Genomic DNA, 19,988 nt, shown 5'->3' on the forward strand with positions numbered 1-19,988 from the left:
GGCCGGGTTGGAAGGGGGGGCGAGGGCGGGCCGCACGGCCGGCCGGCATGTGGCTCTCCTTCGGGGAGCCTTGGCAGCCCGGGCTGCGCGCTGCGCCGGGATGATGGAGAGCTTCTGGAATTTCCTGCAGCTGGAGAGCGCGGCCGGCCGGGGGAGCGGGCTGAGCGCGCGGCTCGGGAAGGGGCGCCTTGCAACCCGACCCTAGGGGGCGCCCCTGCGGCGAGGGTACTTGGGGGAGATCTCCAGACCCGCCCCCCATACTGCACGCGAGGCAGGCGGCACACACCACCCCCATCCCCCGCCGTGCTTTTCGGGTCTGGCGGGGGTCCAGTCCCGCCCCTCCCGGCCAGGGCGGCGGAGAGGGGCCAGGTGCAGGCAGCGCCCCTCCCCCAGCCGCCTGGTTTCCCTCTCGGGCCGTCACCTCCTCCAGGAGTCAGAAGCTCTGCGGCCTCATCTGGGAGGGGGCGGGGGTGGCAGGGATCAGGGGGCTGTGCAGGCCTGCCAGGTAGCCCGAGAGGCGGCGGCGGGAAAAGTCGGAGACGGACCGTTCGGGCCTGAGAACGGCTGGGCCTGCGGACCAGAGCCTCCTGCTCAAGCTGGAGGTGCCTAAGGGCTTCTAGGAGGGAGTTGAGGCCACCTTCTCGCAACCACTCCCCAACCCCCATCTCCCGCATGGTGGTCGGATGTGCCAGAAAAATCCTGGACAATTTTCTCGACGGCGGCGGCAGCTTTCTTTGGGGGCGGCTCTGCACCTTGCAGGTCCCGGAGTCAAGAAAAGGGCTCCCGGGAGGGAGGGGCTTCCTTTCACAGGAGCCCTGGGATCCAGGGGAGTAGGTAAGTGACCTCTTAGGGCTCACTCTGGGCACGGTGTCTTGCGGGAGGGAAAGAGGTCTACCCTGCCCTTTGTGGGGGAGGGGAAGAGATGCTTTCCCACCACTCTGCTAGTTCCAGTACCATTTGGTGCTCTGCAAACTGATGAACCTTTTGGCAACTCAGCAGGCACCTCCCCCTCCTGGGGTGGACCCCCTCTCCCCTTGCCAGTGGTCCCTGTTCAACTTCACGTCCTGCCCCAACCCAGCAGACACTCACCGTGCGAAACAAGCAGGGGGATAGGTGCAGTTCCAATACCTTTTCCTCCACTCACTGGCTGTGTGACCTTGAGCAAGTCCCTTCACTCCTTAGTCCCTTTGCTCATTTGAAAAGCTAGATGATAGTAGGTAGGCCACGGCCTTGAAGTTGAAGAACATTTAAAGCAATCACCATAGTGTCTGCATATGGTCAGGGCAGGAAATAAAGGGCACCTGTGTATCAGACAACCCCCTTCAGAGCCTTCAAAGTGTTCGAATCCCCCTTCCCTTCCAGCAACCTCGAGAAATTCGGCTTTCCGAGGTAAGTAGTGCCTCTCAGTTGGTCTGGGAAGGATGGAAAGACATTGGTTCTGTTGAGTGTTCATTTATTCATTAAACACATATCTAAGGTGGTTCTCAGCTAGTTCCAGTCTGGGGGAGAGACGTACATTTGTGGTGGAGACTAACAGAATGTGGCAAACAGTCCTAATTCTCAAAGTTGGAAGGGCCCTTAAGAAATCCTTCCTGCTAGGCTAGCTCTTAGTACAGATGGAGAAACTGAGGCCCTGGGAGGAGGCAGGGTCTCCTCACAATGCTCCTTCTGCTGTTGGGGGGTGGAGGTGGAGGTGGGGGTGGAGGCTGGCAGACAGCTCTGGGGCCGGGAAGTTGGGGCAGCCCCCCGGCCCAGCTCCCTGGGGCATGGCCCATGCAGGCTGAGAAGCTGGTGGACTTCTGCTTTCCTCTCCCTCCCATCTCCTTGCTGACCTTTCACTCCACCTCTGCTAGAGTGGGTGGGGGGTGGAACCCAGATACCCAGATTCAAATTCAAATGCTTGTTGGCTCCCCCTCAGCCCAGGATGTTGGGCCTGGGCCTGTGTCAACTCCCACCCTTCCCTCTCCTCCTATCCCACCCTCCCCCCGGTTCTCCCTGTTTCCTGTTGGATGGGCCTTCCTTGTGTACTGGAAGGAACTCAAGGCTCCATTTGTTGTCTGTGTGAACTTGAACAAACTACACCACCTCTGTGAGCCTCGTTTTGCTTTTCGGCAAAATGGAGTTGAAATTAAAACTACCTTGCAGAAAACGTCTTTCACAGCATCCCAGAGGCTCCCTGGCAGAGAACTATTTAAATAATAAAAGGCGGGGACTTCCCTGGCAGTCCAGTGGTTAAGACATCATGCTTCCACACGCTTCCACTGCAGGAGGCGCGGGTTCAATCCCTGGTCAGGGAACTAAGATCCCACATGCCACATGGTGTGGCCAAAAAATAATAACAAATTAATAATAATAATAAAAGGCAGGGATTCCCTAGAATGTACATTCTAGGCCAGGTATAGGGAACAGAGCAGCCTCCCTTTACCTTTGGTTTGGGGAGGCAGCTCTCTGGGGCCCTGGGATAGGAAGTGGGTTGGGGGTGAGTGTCTACCAGATAAATTTGGCAAAGTACAAATTCGAGGAAGCTTATGTGGCCCAGATTCCAGGGCTGCCAGGTGCCCATGTGTCTGAATACACTGCTGGGCAGTGCTCATAAACTCTCTAGGACTACAGGCTCTCCCTCTCCTAGCTAATCCAGTCCCATCTCGCTCTGCCTCAGAGAAACTTTCCTAGGCTGACTGTCCCCCACCCCCAGTTATCATGGAGGGCTCTCAGAGACTGTAGAAGAGAAAGGGGCTGGAAGCAGCAGTTGGGCTGTGTGACTTTGGGCAGGGCACTTCCCCTCTCTGGGCCTCGGTTTCCTCCTGCATAGCAGAGGAGGCTGGATTAGTGACTCCCTAAGGCACCTTCCAGCTCTGACAGGCTCGGAGCCTGTGTTGACTGATGTATCCTAGGAGATAGGAGCACACAGAACCGAGTCAGCTGGGAGATTCCTGTTGAGGTATCCCCCCCTCCTCCAGAAAGCTGGAGTGCCTCCCTTCCCAGGACACACCCTCCAGGGATCCTGGCTGAGATTGTGATGGGTGGAGGGGGCATATCACCCAAGTGGTGCTGCTGATTCCCAGGGTCCCTGTTGTCAGTAGAGAGGCCTGTGCCTAAGAACGAGAGCTTGTGTCAGGCAGGGCTGTGAGACTCTGCTTGCTTCCAGGGGAAGGGAATGTGTGTGTCAGTGACCAGCCAGCCTCCAGGGAATGGGGGGTGCGGTGCATGAGGCAGCTAGCTTGTGGGATGGTGTGTCCAGAAGAGCAAACACAGGGGCAGTTTACTGGGGTGTGTGCAAGACAAGGAGGCTGACAATGGAGGGAGGAAAAAACATAGATGAACCGCAGAGCCAGGCTTTGGGTTAGGGCAGGCTGTGTGGGGAGGCTCCAGCCTTATGGGGAAGTTACAGAAGATTCAACACACAGTCGAACACAGTTTTGCCTGTGCCTAGGTTTGTCGGCTTGTGCTGAACTGCAGTGTTCTGAATTGCAGTTGTCACGTTCTGTTGTGGGGTATCTGTGCAGGGGTGTTGTCAAGGTTTTCTGAACAGCAAGTGTCTGGCTGTTTGCGGGGAGTGTCTGTACAGGACGACATTGTAAGGCAATAGGCAGCTTTTGTCCGTTTGGGGTACTCTCAGGTTGTTCGAGGGGCATCAGTTCTGGCTGTTAGGAAGCCTTGGGCTGTATTGGGGGAATTGCCAGGCTGTGAGGGATTCCTGGCCATGTTTTGGGTGCCTCCTCCCCCGCCATCTCTTACACACTGGGAGAGAGGTCTCCTGTCTTAATCAGTCCCTCCGCAGGTAGGCAAGCCGGCAGTCGCAACCCGCTCACACTCGCAGTAATTTTACCACGGTGCCTAAATCAGGAACAGGCGTGAATTGACCTTTTAACCCCTTCCCTGCCACGGGATTAGACTGTTTCCTGTTCAATCTCCTCCAGAACCAGTTCCATCCCTCCTGGGGCTCCCCCCCACCCAAGGAGCGGATAAGCAACCCCCACATCTCTTTTCTCCCCCTCCTCTCTTGAGCCTTGCGGGGGGCCTGAGGGCCAGGCTGGTGCAGGGCCTGGCAGGAGCCGAGGGCCCAGGCGGGAGTGATAAATATTGAAGAGGAGGGATTTCGGTGTGGGCTGGAGCAGCTGCAGTGGTTCGAGTGTCACACTATCTCTCCCCAGGTTTACTGACCCATTTCCATTCACGCGGCTGCCGGTTTCCTAGCAACGGCAACAGTCCCCCCAGAACAGGCGGAGTGTGTGTCTGCCATTAGCGACTGCCGCAACTGTGTCAAGGTTACCCCGCTCCCTGCAAACCCACCCCGGCGGGTTTGTTTTCTGCCAGCGCCTGGCACACACCGTGCCAGCCTGGGAGGGCGAGGGAGGGGGCCGGGGGCCAGCCCAGGGGCTTGGGTGTGTGGGGGGGGCCGAGGAGGAGCTGTAGTTCCCGGTCCAGTGGGAGCCAACTTGGACTGAGGCCGAAGCAGCCGCCCCCCCCTCTTGGCTGGTGGAATTCCTAAGCCCGAGGGGAGCAGGGGGCGGGGCTGTCCCTCAGCCCTGACCCCCGAGATTCCAGAGCCTGGGGGGAGGGGTGTGGGCAGAGGGGCCTCCGGGAAGCCTGCCCGATCTGACCCCACCTGGCTTGTTCTGCTCCTGCCCTGGCTTCCTCCCACTTCTGTGCGGCTCCATGCTCTTCTCTGCTCTCAGCTCTTTGTCCCAGCTTCTGTGCCTGGTCTCCCCCATCAGACTCCCCAGGGCAGGGTTGTATTTCTCCCATCAGACCAGGGGCTCCCGAGGTTGGGGTTCATGATACCTCCTTTCCTTCTCTTCCCTCAGCACCAGTTCATGACTGTTTTTCTAAATGTCATGGGAGATGAGACTAAACAGTTGGTGTGGCAAAGGATAATTTTTCTTAACAGGGACTAGCAGGGCAAGTACTCCCATTCTACCCACTGGGGGAAGTAGGTTCTGCCTGCACTCCCCAGCCTGGCAGCACTCGTTTGGGAGTGGCCATTGGAAGTAGAGTACCCCTCTTTTTCACCCTGGAAGCCTGGCTGCAAAGGGTTAAAGCAGCTCCCACCTCACCTTGGTATGTGAGCTTCCCCCAGGCTGGGGGGATGGGAGGATGGGGGTCTGTCGCCTTATAGCCACTCATGTGGTCAGCTCAGACCTGACCAGTCACATTCCTGCCCAGGAGGACCAGGGCTTGAGGTGGAGGGGCAGGGGCCTGGAGGGGGCTGGGTTTGTAGGAATCGGGGCGGGGGGTGGGTGGGTACCGAGAAGGTGGGGCAAGGGGCTGCTGGGAACATGGAAGGATTGTGCAATGTAAACCTCTGGAAGCCTGAATCAGCCTCCTATTCCTCTGGGTCTGTCCCCCTGTCTTTCCTGCCAGTTTGCAACCCCCCGAACATTCCCGTGGTCCACATAGCTGTGACACAGGTACAGATCTGGTCCCAGTTCTAAACAAAGAAAAGAGTGTAGCAGAAGCAGTTTCTGACATGCAGGGTGGCCCAGAGATTTGTGGGTAGCCTCCAGTGTGACTTTCTGGTGCTTGGAGGAGGTCGGCTGGGTTTTTGGCTGGGTCAGAGGCTCTGAGATCTAGGGTACAGAGCAGGCTGTGCTAGATAGTAGAAAGAGACCTGGGCGGGGACCCAGGAAGCCTGGTTCTCTGCCCAGTCCTATACCTGACTCCTCATGGTCTCAGTCTCCCCATCTGAGGGGCTCAGGCCAGTGGTCTCTTACAGCCCTCCTGTCCTATTGGTTAGTGGTTCTGGGTGAGGGATGAGGAGTGGGGGGCAACGGTCTGGAGGGATTGTGGGAAGCTGCCAGCTCAAGGGGGAGTTTGCAACGTGATCCCAGAGCGAAAATAGCCCAGGTCATTTTCAGCTGCTTGGGCGGAGGTATCTGATCCCAGCAGGGCAGGGCAGCTTGGGCAGGGGGCAGGGAGGAGCATTCTGTAAAGCTCTCTGGGAAACCAGACCCCAGGATGGGAGGGTGGGAAAAGGTTGGCATGCCCGGCTGGGCTTCCTGAGACCACCCCCTCCCCGCGGGGGCTCTGGAATGGAAAGATGAGGAATGCAGAGGGTTAACAGGAGGTGAGGGCTGGACTCCAGCCCCCTTTGGGTCCTGGCCTGGATGAGGTGAAAGGTCAGCCCCAAGGAGTCCAGGCACAGCTGGGGAAAGAGTAACCGGATCCTAGCCCTGCTCAGGGGATCATAGAGCCGCCTCCCCCAGGAAAGGTGCTTTGACATCCCCAGGAAGGAGTTTGTTTCGAGGACTTGTTCTCAGCAAGCACTGGGGGCTAGGGGAAGGTCCTGGCCCAAGGGGTCAGGGAGAGCTACAGGCCTGGAGCCCCAGCCAGTATGGCAGTGCTTTTTCATCCTAAGGTCAGGGGAGGTGGAGGTGAGCTTGCTGGAAAGGTTAGAGGTAGCCTGTTCTGGCCTTGCTCCTACTGTGTCCCATTTATGACTCTGATAGCCAACATTGGGGATTGGGGAAGCTTAAAGGTAGGAGACTACCCCCCAGAACACACACTGATTAGTGAGAGAAGCTGCCTGATACTAGACGGTGACACTGAGATGTGCTTGGGGTGGAGAATTACACCCTAACTCTGAGATGGCTTTACTGTGTGTGGTGGGGTGTTAGAGGGTAGCATGGTGTGATGGGAGGCAGAGATAATACACGGAAGAACGTGGGCTATGAAGTCAAGTTTGACCAGGGTTCAAATCCTTGCCTCTGCCTTAGGCAAGCTAGTTAACGTAAGCCTCAGTTTCCCCAGCTACAAAATGGGACTAATAGTACTCACCATAAAGGGCAATTGTAAAGATTGGCACAGAACAAGTGCTCAGTAAAAAGTAACCCTTAGTGAGCCTCATTGTGTCCCAAGGTCACACACTAGTGTGGCACCCGCTTTAAAACTGGCAGTCTGGCTCCAGAGGAGTTGGTGAGCCGCTAGAGTTGGTCTGAGGGAGAGGATAGTCATGAGAATGTGACTGGGTCAGTGTCCCCAGGGCTCTGCAGGAGACTGTGGGAGAATCCAGGTCACTTGGGCTAGGATGGGGTGAGGTGAATGATGTTTAGTCTGTGGCAAGGGGTGGCTGGGGCAAAGTTCTTAACGCCAACCTCTGGGGCTGGCGACAGCCCCCTGTTCCCCACCCCGGCGGGTTTGTGCAGCCATGTGTGGGTGTAGCTCTCCCCGGAGTGTGGCTCTAGGTATGTTTGAGAAGGCGCAGGCATCCCAAGAAAGAACAAGTCGCCTTTTGTACGAGTCCAGCCCGGGGCTGGGCTAGGCCCTCTCTGGGGGATCCCCTGTTTCCGCGCCCAGCTCCCTGCCCACGGACAGCGCCCCAGCCCCGCCTGCCACCTGAGGGGGCCGCGAGGCTGCCTGAGCGACCCCTCCCGGGACCCACGCTTCGGCCCGGAGCAGGGGGGCGGGGTCTGGGGCAGGGGCGTGTCCGAAGACCTGACCCCGCCCCATGACATCACTCCAGGTGCTACCAATCTCCGGGAGCTGTGCCCACGGGCGGCCCGCCCCTCCCAGGCTCCGCTCTCCGGAGATCGGGAGGTGCAGTAGGTGGAGGAGGAGGCAGCGCCGGCCCATGGGGCGGGGAGACCATTGAAGGCCTCGCCCTTCCTGCTCTGGGCGGGGCTGAGCACACGACCCTGAGAGTGTACAGAGCAGCTCACAAGATCTCTCTCCTGGTGCACTCTACCTTCTTGCCCACCTGTCCAAATCTTACCAGGTACCACTTTCTGCAGGAAGCCTTCCAGAACCGACCTCCCCCCAATCTTTTCTCTGATGACCTACACCCTTTTAGCGACCCTCCGTCATAACGGCGATACCAGTACTGACTGCTCCTAACAGCAGCAGCCGTCCACTGAACGATTTACCAGACTGCTCCGTGTTTTTCATTGAATATCTTACCTGATGGATCTCTGATTGCTTTCTACCTTGTCTTATGAGCCTTTCTCAGCCGCTGGGTTGGAAGTTCCTCTGGGCAGGGCTTCCAGACATGGCATGGCTCAGAATAGGCACTATTAAATGTTTAGGATGGATAGTAAATGAGGAGATAGGCTCATGGATGGAAAATATCCTGGCAAAAGTCACACAGCAAGTAGGTAGAACAATCAAAGCTAGAAACCAGGTTTCCAGGCTCCGTTCAGGTCTTTAGTTCTGGTGTGTGACTAAGAGTAGGGAGTTGCACAGAGGATGCCACAGACCTTCCCTCTTCCCGTAGGAGGGCTTCTCCCCCCACCAAAGATCAGAAGAACCCGAAATCTGTTTTCCTCCGCAGTCCACACACCTTGTACCAGAATCCCTGACTTCTGAGAGGATGAGGAAGAAGAGATTTGGAGGAGCTGGGAGGGCTTTTGCAGGCCAGAGTGGCAGTTCTGGGCTATAAGGAGTAGTGTGATTCCAGTAATTGGAGGGTACTGGTTCTGGGGACATAAAGCATTTCGCTTGCAGGTGGGAGGTTCCAAGCGGGGCAGGGAGGAGGGTTGGGAGCCAAAGTATGTAGGGGTTCAGTGCAAGGGAGGCAGGGATTGTGCTGGGCCAGCACTCCCCCCGCCACCGAGCCGGCCCGGTGGAATGCTGCGAGGCCCGGGGGATGGGGCCAGGCAGCCAAGGTGTCTCCGGTGGCACAGAAGCAGTTAAGAGCTGCCTCAGCCTGTTCCTTCAGACAATTAGTGACATCTCGCTTGACAACACCACACTGAGCCGATGCAGACCTCAGCCCCCCTCCCGGCCCCCCCATGGCCGCTTCAGCTGTTTATTCTTGGGCTTTAACAATTGGGATTCTGACTTGGAGGAGCGGGCGCCCTGCGCTGCCCTCTGACCCTCCGTCGCCTTGGCAACTGGAGCCCGGTAGGCCTGGGCTCTGCGTTAGGATTACAGATCCTGAATTCACAATCTTGCTGCTCCCCTGCAAGCAGAAACAGCAGCAGCAGCAGCATGCGGGATCTTCAGCTAGACTGGAGGGGACAGAGAAAGAGGATCCCCAGGGGCCAGCCTGAGGCACGGATGGGAACCAGGGATGCCCACCGGCACCCCAGAGAGTGGTCCCCCCCATGGAGTGGAGCAGGGCCCAGAGCTCTGCTCAGCTCTCAAGGTCTCCCATCCTCTCTCTGGAAACTTTCTTCCTGGTGGAGCCCTGAGGGCAGGGGCCAGGCTTCTTCATCACTGCCCTCTTTCCCCCTCAGTCTGCCCCCTACCATGCCCAGAACTACAAGTGCCAGCAGACTGTGCCCCTGCCGTGCCCGCAGCCATGGCAACAGGCCCCCCTCCCTTGTCAGCTCTGCTCCTTTCTCCCTCCCCACCATCACCATCTCCCCCCCCCCCCAGCAGCCAACTGCCCCAGCTGAAACCGGAGCCGATGCATCTGTGAGCCTCATGCCCAGACCCACATTCCATTTCTGTCCGGTCCCCCCCCAGCTCTGACGATGACATCTCCCCCTCCTCCTCTTCAGGCCCCCTCCCTCCTTGCCTCTGTCTACTCCTGCTGCCCCCCTACACACACACACTTTATCACTTAGTGTCTCCCCCTTCCTCCCTCCCCAGTCTCTTGAGTGCGTCTGGCCCTTTCACTCTGTGTCTGTTGGTCTTTGGGTGTGTCAGTCCCTCTGTGTGTCTCCAGCTCCCTGTGGTGTCTTCAGTTCCCTGAGCCTTGCCCCGTCCGCGGCAACTCCTTCTCCATCTCCTTCCCCTCTGCGTGTGTCTTGCTCTCTCTCTCTGTCTTTGTCTCTGCCTCATCCTGCCTGTCTCTCTGTCTCTTTGTCTTTTTCCTCCTCCTCTGTCCCTCTCTTCCTGAGTCTCTTTTTCACTCTTCTCCTTCCTCTGGCTTCTTCTCTGTCTCTCCCGCAGCCCCTCCCTCCTCAGCTCTTCCTGCCTCTTCACCCTCATTCTGCCCTGTTTCTCTTGCCCCCACATTCCCCCTCTTTCCGTCTCTCTCTTCCTGAATCTGATTCTTTGCCTTGGTTTCTCATTCTCTCTCTCTTCTTCCGACTCTCTCCTTCTAGTACATAGATTTCTTTCCAGGCTTCTTTATCTATTTCCCACTTGGCCATTACCCTCACGGCCCCTGGGTTGGAACTGGGAGAGGGGGCCCCTCCAGAATCACCCCGAAGGAGTCTCCTTTCAAGCGGGGGCCAGATGTCCTGGCACCCCATTGGGCACATGTAGTTGAACCTGAGATGAGGAGGAGAGGTTCTAAGGTCAAAGAGCCAACAGGGGGTGGGGTACCAGGAACCAAGAATGCCAGGCCTCCCTTCCCAGGGTTTCAGAGGACGGGCTCCATCCATCTACCTTACCTTCTACCAGCCCAGGTGGAGGCAGAGGGTAGTCTTAGGGGCTGAGCTGGCCCAAGAAGCCCCCAGCTCTAAGAACTCAAAGTAGAGCATGTTTAGGCTTCCCTCACCGATTCCTGGGATTTGTTCCTCCCCTGTTACAATGAAAGCTGTTTCAGACTGTGCCTCAGTTTCCCCCAGTGGCACGGGGTGCGGGTGGGGTACTACCCTTGCTCTATCTCTGACTTTTTTTAAAGTACTTTGAGTTCCTGGAGCAAAATCGGGCTTATAAAGAACAGGGAAAGGGTAAAGTGACTCCCACCCCCTTGCTCAACACTACGCTGTGCTGGAGGGGGACTCCAGCACAGAAGAATTTGTTTGGCTCGGGGCAGGGGTAGAATAAGGGTCCTGTCTCCTTAAGTATCTGGTGGAGGACAATGCCCACCCCCACCCCCCCGCAAAGACTGGCAGCCCCTGCTGTCAGGCCCTCCCTCCCAGTCTGGGCAGTGGCCTCTAGCCCTTCTCCTCACAGCCCCTCTTCAGAATGAGCTTCCCGTCATGGGAAGCAGGCCCTGGGGTGGGGATGCCAGGCCTCCAGGGTCCAGCCCTTGCCTCTGGGTGTGATGAGACCTGGCCAGACAGACAGTTCTAGGACCCTGGGGTCTGGGCACTACTCACCAAGTGGCCAGGCGGGGGAGTAGGGGTGCCTGGGGGAGGCGGGTTGCACGCAAGGCATGCTGGGCCCCCTCGGCGGGTGGGTGGGGGGAACAAAGCTGGCATCGAGGCCTCAGCTAAAATTAGCCGCTTCCCTGCGCGGGAGCGAGCATGCCTGCCAGCCGCCCAGATCGCCGCTGCCTCGGCAGGCCATCTGTCGCCACGTTTTGCTCAGTCCCCCAGGGCCCCCCAGCTCCAGCCACCCTAGGGGCTAGACAACTCTGCTCTGAGGCTGTCGCCGGCCAGGGCTCTGGACTCTGCTGTTGTCATGCTGTGTGACCTCAGGCCAGGCCTGTCCCTCTCTGAGCTCCTGTACAACAAGAGGGCCCCAGACACTGACCTCCCAGTCCCCCAGTCCTTCGGAGCACCAGGTGCTGGTGCTGCTTATGGGGGCTGGAGTGTGGGCTGCCTCCCTCCCATAGAGCTGGCCCTCTGGTCCAAAGTTTGAAGGTGGGCCAAGTGGGGTTTAGGGTAAAGGTCAGGCTATATCCTATCCATTTCCTTGATCCTCACTGGACAGTAGGGCCGCTCTATAAGCAACAGAACCCTGACACACACGTGCACACACAGTCAGTCTCCAAGCAGTCTTAAGAAACAGCTTCAGGTGGGAAGCCTGGAGGTGGAGGCCGAGTTCAGCCGATACTGGCTTGATCCGTGGCTTGGGCAAGTCTCCTGCCCTCTCTTAGTCTCTTTTCCTCTCTTCAATAAGAAGCTCCCATTTCCTGAGCACCTGTCCACTTCATGCTGCGTTATCTCGTGAGGCTGACGTTATCGTTCCTGCTTTACAGCTGAGGAAACTGAGGTACAGAAAGCTGAGGTTCCTGGTGAGGAAGCGGTGGAGCCAGGGGCTGGACCCGCTGTGTCCTCCTTCCCGTGGCCCCCAGTCCTCTGCTTGCTGGTCTGCAGCCTCAGCGCTTCCCTGGCTGCTGCCTCTTCCCCACCTCCCCAAAGCCAAAGAGACTGAGCCTCTGCTCCAAGGTCACTGCGCTTGGCCTGGGAGGAGTTCAGACTTGAACCCAGGCCCCTTGGCTCCTGTCCTCCCTCACTTTCTGGCCAGCAGGCTGGGCCTATTCCCTGGGTGAGTCATGCCCCTGGACTTTGGCCTCCTTGTCAGGCTCTGTGGCCTGAATTTGGAGAGGGGGCCCTTGTAAGAAAGAGGGGCTCCCCTGGCCACAGTGGGAGTCTGAAGCTATCATCCCACTCCCTCAGTCCTGGGCCCTGAGGGCATGGTGACAGCAACCCCTACCCTGCCTACCCTCCGCCACCTCCAAGAAGTCTTGTAGGAACTGCTCCTCAGGCCTTGTTGACAGCCTCCCTCCACTACACAGTCTGCCCCCTCCCTCGATAACAGCTACATTCAGTTAGAAGTGGGGTGGGGGTGGCTGCCTGGGGAGGTGGCATTTTCAGGTTGTCTGTGTGCCCAGGTGGCTTTCTTCCCAGCACTCATCTTCCCCAGCTCCAGGGCCAGTGGGTTACCCAGGAGGGAGGCCACGGCACCTCCCCTCCTGGTGTTCAGGGACCAAGGTCACGCCCAGAGCCCTGTGCACCTCCACCTCCTGGGGCCAGTGGTGTTTGTCACTGGGGCAACATGTGGCTGGGCCCGGCTCTGGCAGTGCTGGGGTGACATTCATGCCCTGTGAGCTGTGACGCCTCTGCAGGCAGAGGACGGCACCACCAGGCTGGCAGTGACGGGGGAGGGGTGGGGTGGGCTGTCACCCGTCCAAAGCAGCCAGGGTGACATGTCGTTTACCCATCCTGCAGTCTGGAGGGAGGACTGATGGGGAAGGGGTGAGGTCGTGTCCCTGGCTGATACTCTGTGTGTTCGGGGGAGGGGTCCGTACCTCTGTCACACCTGGAAGGTGAGGGAGGGGTGTGTGTGTGTGTGTGTGTCTGTGTGTGTGTGTGTGTGTGTGTGTGTGAGAGAGAGAGAGAGAGACAGTGAGTGAGAGACAGGCTCTCTGCATTTCGCATCCTATCAGTGGGTGAGGGGGCGCCTGGTTGTTTGTCAGTTACACCATTGTGAGGGTGACAACCTGTGTTCTTGTCTCATACTGTCTGGGGTATCAGATGTGCCCATCTCAGGCTTTGGAGGAAGTGACAGGCTCTGTGCTTAGCTCATCCTGTTGGGAGGGTAGTCACTCTCTCGTACTCCTGTGTCTCTGACTGTTGGGTATGTGTGAGATGTCACCATGTGCCTATCTCATGCCGGTGTGGGGAGTGACATGTGTGATTATCTCATGCTGTTGGGGGGTTGTCAGTAACTTGGAAGCTTGTCTGTCACCCTAAAGAGACGACATGTTGCTCAGTGGTACGGGGCTGACGGTTGGCAGGGCCCCAAAGGGCAGGCCAGAGCAAGCACCCAGGCCACGGGCACAGGGACAAGCTGGGATGGGGGAGTCTCTGTTCCACAAGACCTACCTTCTGACCCAGGTGCCAGCCCTTGGGACTGTCCCCCAGGAGGAAAGACCCAGTGTTTTGCAGATGGTGTGGAAAGGGGCCTCTGGGGCTGGGGCAGGTGTGCCTGGGGAGGCGGGGCACCAGGCAGGGCTGGCATGGGGGCCTGTGTCCCTGCAGGTCTGGGAGCCCCTATGCCTGCCTCTCCTGCCCCTGAAACTGTTAAACTAATTAAGGCTGTGGAGCCGCAGGATTAATCGGGGCAGCTCGGCGGCGCGGACCGGGAGCTCAGGTAGTCGATTAGTGCGCCGCGGAGGATATTGGATTTCTGAACCGCAAGTCAGCACTATTCCGGCCTGTTATCTCTCCCAGGCTCGAGGGTCAGGAGGCGGGAGGCTCCAGCTCCTGGCCGCCCCGCCCGGTGGCGCTGGAGCAGCCACTCCCCCTGCCCACCCGCGTCCCCACCCACCGCCCCTGCCCTCCCTGGCCCTGCAGCAGGTTCCCGCTCTGTCACCCTCGGGTCCCCTCCATCAGGCTTGCGGCCCCAGTGCCGCCCTCCGCCCCCTCAGTCCCTCCTGGCCTGACTCGCACTCTGTGCCTCACTGACTGGCTCCTCAGCCTCTGACTCGTCTCTCTCCACTGCAGTCGCCTTCCCTGTCCCCCACTCTGTTAGCCTCTCCCATCACCCGTCTCTGTCCCTCTGCTTTTGTGTTTTGTGTGTGCCTGTCTCTGTTCTCATGTCTCTCTGTCTCTCCCTGTGTGTCTCTGTGTATCTTTCTCGCTCGCTCTGTCTTTTCCTCTCCCTCTGGCGTTCAATCTCTCCTCTCTCTCTCTCTCTTCCTCTCTCTCTCTCTCTCTCTCTCTCTCTGTCTTTTACTCTCTCTCTTGTGTGGTCTCGGCTGGTGTCTGCAACCAGAACAAATCTCCCCCAGCCAACACCCCCTGAACAAGGAGGCCAGAGCAGCTAATGGGAAACATGTGATTCTGCCTTGCGCTTGGAGCACCGTGAAGGGAGCCTTAGTCCCAGCTCAGCCCCTGCTCCCCCCTTGCTGCGTTCCCCCCACCACGCTGTCCCCTGCCTCCCAGCATCCCCCCAGCCTGTGCGGGCACAGGCGCAAGTTCCCCAGTCATTTACATTTCCGGGGGTGTCGGAGCTGGCGTTTATCAGTTGGGGAGTATCAGGCTGTGGAGGGGTTGGAAGCAGCTTTACTCCTTAGGTCGCCCCAGCCCCCAGGGCCAGGCAGACCTCATGCAGACTCCCCCCACCCACCACCACCATATGTAGGAGAACAGGGCCAAGATGAGCTGAGCTGTGGCGGCCTGGGGGGGGGGTGGCCAATCCACCCCCACTGGAGGGCTCTGGGGCCACCCAGATTTCCATCTTTTCCGCCCTCCTGGGCCTCTGGGGAGCTGCAGAGGTGGGGGCTCCCCAAGGGCTTGGGAGCTGCCCGGCTGCATTTCTCTGCCCACCCAACACGGGGGGAAGGGGGGACGGATCAGAGGAGGGAGGCTCTGGCAGGTTGGAATTCTCCTTCTCTGCCTGTGGATAAATTGTCCCTAATCCAGGCTTGGGGAGTTGTCTGGCTCCTACAGAAAGAGAGAGAGAGAGAGAGAGAGAACGCAGGAGATAGGGAGGGAGGAGGGAAGCAGGCATACAAACACAGTGACACAGACACACACTGTCTCACAAAGGGTCTCCCATGCACACACACACACGCGTGCGCACACACACTGACAAGTTACATAAAGGCACCCCACAAACACTGAGGCACCGTTTTACTGACAGGCATACCATGGCACACAGACTCACCCATGTTGACACTGACACAGACATACAATGACATGGCACAAGGACCCACTGACATACACAGATGCACAACGATAAAGTCATACAGCACACGCACGCAGAGTTACACACGTGAGCACATACTGACCCACAGTGAAACAGACCCACAGGGACACTGTGACCAGTCATGCCATCACACCATGACCCTGAAAACCCAGAGAAAGGCAGAGGTAGGAGGGAGGCAACACTGATCCACAGTGACACCAGTGCCCGCAGTCACAGGCCTCGAGATTGGAAGCCTGCAGGGACAGCAGAGGATCCGCCACACGCCCCGCCCCAGTACACACGCCCAGAGAGTCAGAGATGGGCAGAAGCCGGTTCAGCTCCTGACAGCAGTGAGATGCAGAGAGCCGTGTGCACACATGGGCTCTCACCCCCTGACCACAGCTGGGCACACCTGTCACACATTAGGTACACACTCACACCTCTGTCCCCACAGGCGTGCAAACATAGGCTCAGCTGGACACACACAAAGAACTGAACAGACCCAGGTGCACACCCCCACACATATAATTGAAGACACTGAACACAAGTATCAGCTCACACACACACACAGTCCCATACGTGTAACACTCTTACACATATACTCATATAGACATACAAATACACCCAGAGAAGCATACAGAAGGCTAAGTAGACCCAGGAAGCCACGCACAGGTGTATTTGCCCAGACAGCTGACGCTCACAGACGTGCATCTGTACAGGCAGGATCTCTCTCACACACACACACACACATACACATTCCCAGGCAACCAAAACCTATAAGCAGTCCATGAGGCCTGGTTCCCAGACCCACTCTCGGCTTCAGTACAGACCTCAGGGAGGCAGACAAATGGGCAGGAAGCCGGTTGGGGGGGGGCGGTAAGGAGGGCCACGATTATTAAAGAAAACAAGAGACATATAACCAGTCGCTGATGGAGAAGGGTAAATGCCAGCTGCCTATACACCTCTCATGAAAATCTGCATTCACCATCACTTTGAACAGCAACTCTCACACCTACGTTGTAAGTGAGCTCTTAGCATTTATAGTTTCCCCAGCGTGCTTCTCCCCATTCATAAGCTCTCCCCTTTTTATAGATGAGAAAACTGAGAGACAGGTTAACTGACTTGCCCAAGATCACATAGCTGGTGAGAGTTGAGCCAAGGACCATTCTGACTCCCAAGGCCAGGTTCTTTTCACCATAGCATGTGTGTTCATGTTCACGCGTACATGTACCTACCCGCACGACGATGCTACCTGGGGTTTCAAGAGGTAGGCTCACACTCCCCAGTGAAATGAAGTTGGAGCCAATTTCATCCTGTGCAAGAGTGGACCCCATCTAGGATGGCCTCCTGGTCCCTCTCTCTGGCTCATCCCGTATCCATGCTTATGTCTGCGGTGCTGTTTTTGTTTCCACAGATGGGAGCTTGCCTGCCTGTCTGCCCATTGGCCTGGACCCCAGAGCCTGCCCAGCTGAGTGCATGCAGAGGGCCCCGGCTTTGGGGCGACTCTCAGGCCGCCGAAGAGACCACTCTGGAACCACTGGCGAAGACAGGCCTTTCTTGCTGAGCTGGGCCTGTCTGCACAGCCTGCTCAGGTAACAGTGTATAGGGAAGCCGGGTCTGTGACTGGCCACCCCAGGAAGTGGGGATCAGGGGTACTTCCTTCCCAGTCATGGCAGGGATTTCCCCCCTCCCAGCTTAAGCCAAAAAGAGGCCCTTTAGAATCAAAATATTTTAACCCAACTTACTCAGACTCCCCATTATCCAGAAAGGTGAGGTCCGTGGATATACAGGCAGTTCCCTGGAGTCCTGCCTCCTAGTCTGGGGACTCTTCCCTGCACCTGGATGACCTGAGAGAACTGGGAAGGGAAAGGGGTTGTGACAGTGACCAGAACCCAGGACAGAGGTAGAGACCAGAATGCCTGATGTGTGAAGCTGACCCCGCAGGACCCCTCCCTTCTAGAGTCTGTGGAAGCTGAGAGGACCTGGGTAATTCGGGTATGCTAGGCTGCCCTCCTGAGATGAGATGGGGCAGGGGTGGGGGCAGGACCCACCTCCTGACTCTGGGCCCGAATTAGCCCACCCAGGCTCAGGAGCCACAGAGGCCAGGTGGGGCTGCCCTGCCCTGCAGAGGCAACTCCCTGAACTGACACATGAAGCCTCAAGCCTCGGGCTCCAGGAAGCTCCCTAGATCCCAGCCTGCCTGGGGACCCCACCCAACTTCCAAAAGAGCATTCCTGGGGCCTGAGGTCTGGGGGCGGGGCCTCCTGGGATTGTAAGCGTGGGGAGGTTCAGCTGTGGAGGATGCAGGGCTGGATGTACCTGACTGTATGTGCACAGAGCATCTCGTGTGCAAAGTCCTCTGACTTGTGTGCAAGCAGGCACGTGCAGGACTCTGTCCGTAGGTGTGCAGGGTTCTGCACACAAGAGTAAGTGGACTGGGCTGGGGGACATTCAGAGGCTGTGTATGTGGTACATCGGAGTGAGTGTGCAGGATTCAGAGCGTGTCCTGGGCAGGTGTGGGGAGACTGGAGTGTTGTGTGTGCCACGCTGGATGGTGTCTGTGTGCAGGGCGCTAGTGTACACTGGAGAGGTGTGTAGACAAGAATCTGAACACACTGGGGTGATGTGTGAGTACAGTGGGGTGGGGTGTGTACACGAAGATCCTTCCGCGTATCACCGGGGAAGCGTGTGTTCAGGGTTCCGGCTGCACACTGGGGGTGGTGTGTGCACGTGGCTCCGTTTGTGCTTTGGAGGTGGGCTGGGCAAGCCTTCAGCTGAGCTGGGCTCAGCAGTGCCCAGCCTTGTGGCCAAATTGCTGAAGTCACTTCCTTTCCAGCAGCAACTTTCCAGGAGGAGGAGTTCTTCAGACCTGGGCGGGGAGGGGGGGGGCAGAACAAGGAGCTCTCAGGGGAAGGAGGTGGGCGGTGGTGAGAGGCTGTGGGGAGGGCCTGGTGGGGCTGGAGGAGGGAAGTCCTCCAGTAGACAGAAGGAAAGACAAGGACAGGAGTCTGGAAGGGCCAAGGGCAGGAGGGGATGGGGGCGGAGCAGGGCGGGAAGCACAGTCCCTGGGTGACCTCGGAGAGAGGAAGGGAGGGCTGCCCGGCAGGGTGACCCTCAGGTTCAGCCAGAGCTGGCGCTGGTGCCCACACACCTGGCACCCAGGGCTGGGGGCTGGCAGGGGGCGGGCCTGGGGCAGACCTGCTTGCCAGGTGCCCCGCTCCGGGCAGGAAGGGGGTGGACAAGGGCTGCACAAAGGAGCTCTGTGTGGCTGGGGGTAGGGTGGGGTGGGGTGTGCTGTGCTGTGGTGGGGAGCCCTGATGATTCCAGGGGGTGGGGCGGGGCTTGCTCCCCTCGGGGGCGTCAGTGGCTCTAAGGGGACACCTAGTGGTGAGGGAGGGTAGTGCATGAGATGACCTAGGTGGGAGGGGTGCCGAAGCTGGGTCGGGGTAGATTAGAAGTCAAAAATTAGAACTAGTGGTTGGGACTAAGACAGTTAGAGGAAGCTTCAGGGGAGGGGGCTGACTCTCTGGACAGTGAAGAAGTTTGGTTTAGAGGAGCCCAACAAACCTAAGTGCAGGCGCCAGCTCTTCCCTGTCATGGCTGTTTGTCCTTAAGGGCATTACTTAACCTCTCTGAGCCACCATTTACATGCCAAATAAGTGACAGCTGCCATTATTTTTTTCATCGTTGTTATTTTTGTTATGATTTTGGTCTGGAGTCAGGTTGGAAGAAGATCTTCAGGTACAATTGGGTGGCTGGGAGAGGGCTGAAGATAAGGAAGTTGAGAGGGGTGATGCATAGTTCCTGAAGGGGCAGATCCTGGGAGATAAAGGCCCTGAAGGGAGGTGATGGGGGAAGTTTCACAGCAGCAGTGATAGCCCCTTTGATGCAGAGTTTTCCATTTGAGGACATCCCTGAGGCTTCAGTCCGGGCTGGGAGGGAAATGGTGTTGGGGGGGCGGGGAGGAGTATGCAGGCTAGAGAGAGGGCCATGAGGCCGGAAGTGAGAGCTGGGGCTGGCAGCCTGGCTCCCCTGGGGAGGCTGTGGGTGGGGGAGGGGAGGCTGCCTGGGGAAGGGGTGGGGTGGTCACAGCCGCAGCGGGGGAGGGTGGGGCTGGGGACTCAAGGATGTGGGCTGGCCCTTCCCGGCACTGTGCACAGCAGGTTGGGGCCCCCAGCCCCCTTCCCTCCCAGCCAGCTGGTGTCCCCATAGGCAGGCTCAGACACACTGACCCAGAAGCAGACAGATGGACAGAAGAACCTTTTCGACTTTGTTCACAGACGTGGGATAGGTGGTGCCCTTGGGAGGGGTCCAAGAAAATGGATGCCTGGGTGTGGTGGGGAGGGGTGCCAGCTGCTTCCCTCAGATCCTGGAGGCTGCGAGAGAGCAGTGGACAGAGTCAGGAGGTCTGGCAGGACGACGTGCCCAAAGGTCTTCACGGGTGGGTGGAACAGAAGCAACCACTGGAGAGGAGGTTTCTCTCTTCTGCCAAGATCACACCCTCAGGCCCCAAGTGGGAGGTCTCCAGAGCAGGGAGGGTTGGTGAGCCCCACCCTCAGTAAGGGAGGGATGATGGCTTCTGGTAGGCATCTCAAAGAGGGCAGCACTGTGGATCAAGCATACTGTTGGAAATCTGACCTGGAGACTCCACAGAGTCTGAGCCCCTTCGCTCCTCTGTGAGTGTCTTACCCGCAGCCCATCCTGCGAGAGCAACAGTGAGATTCTTGAAGCAGAGAGAGCCTAGCCTAGAAGGGGCCAGGCCACAGTCTGCCGGCAGGCATGAGAGAGAACAG

At 58.1% G+C, this 19,988-nt stretch overlaps 1 protein-coding gene across 5 annotated transcripts in view; it reads left to right on the forward strand.

The window, feature by feature from the left end:
• The window catches only part of AHDC1 (AT-hook DNA binding motif containing 1), a 64,967-nt gene that overhangs the window by 26,571 nt on the left and 18,408 nt on the right, over positions 1 to 19,988 (forward strand). For all 5 annotated transcript variants that reach the window (XM_049711616.1, XM_004266609.4, XM_049711610.1 and 2 more), the window contains exon 3: positions 16,610 to 16,787. The gene's annotated coding sequence lies outside the window, so the exon portion shown is untranslated. The remainder of the gene's footprint in view (positions 1 to 16,609; positions 16,788 to 19,988) is intronic.

Source organism: Orcinus orca, chromosome 1 (assembly GCF_937001465.1).
Source record: "Orcinus orca chromosome 1, mOrcOrc1.1, whole genome shotgun sequence".
NCBI classification, from domain to species: Eukaryota; Metazoa; Chordata; class Mammalia; order Artiodactyla; family Delphinidae; genus Orcinus; species Orcinus orca.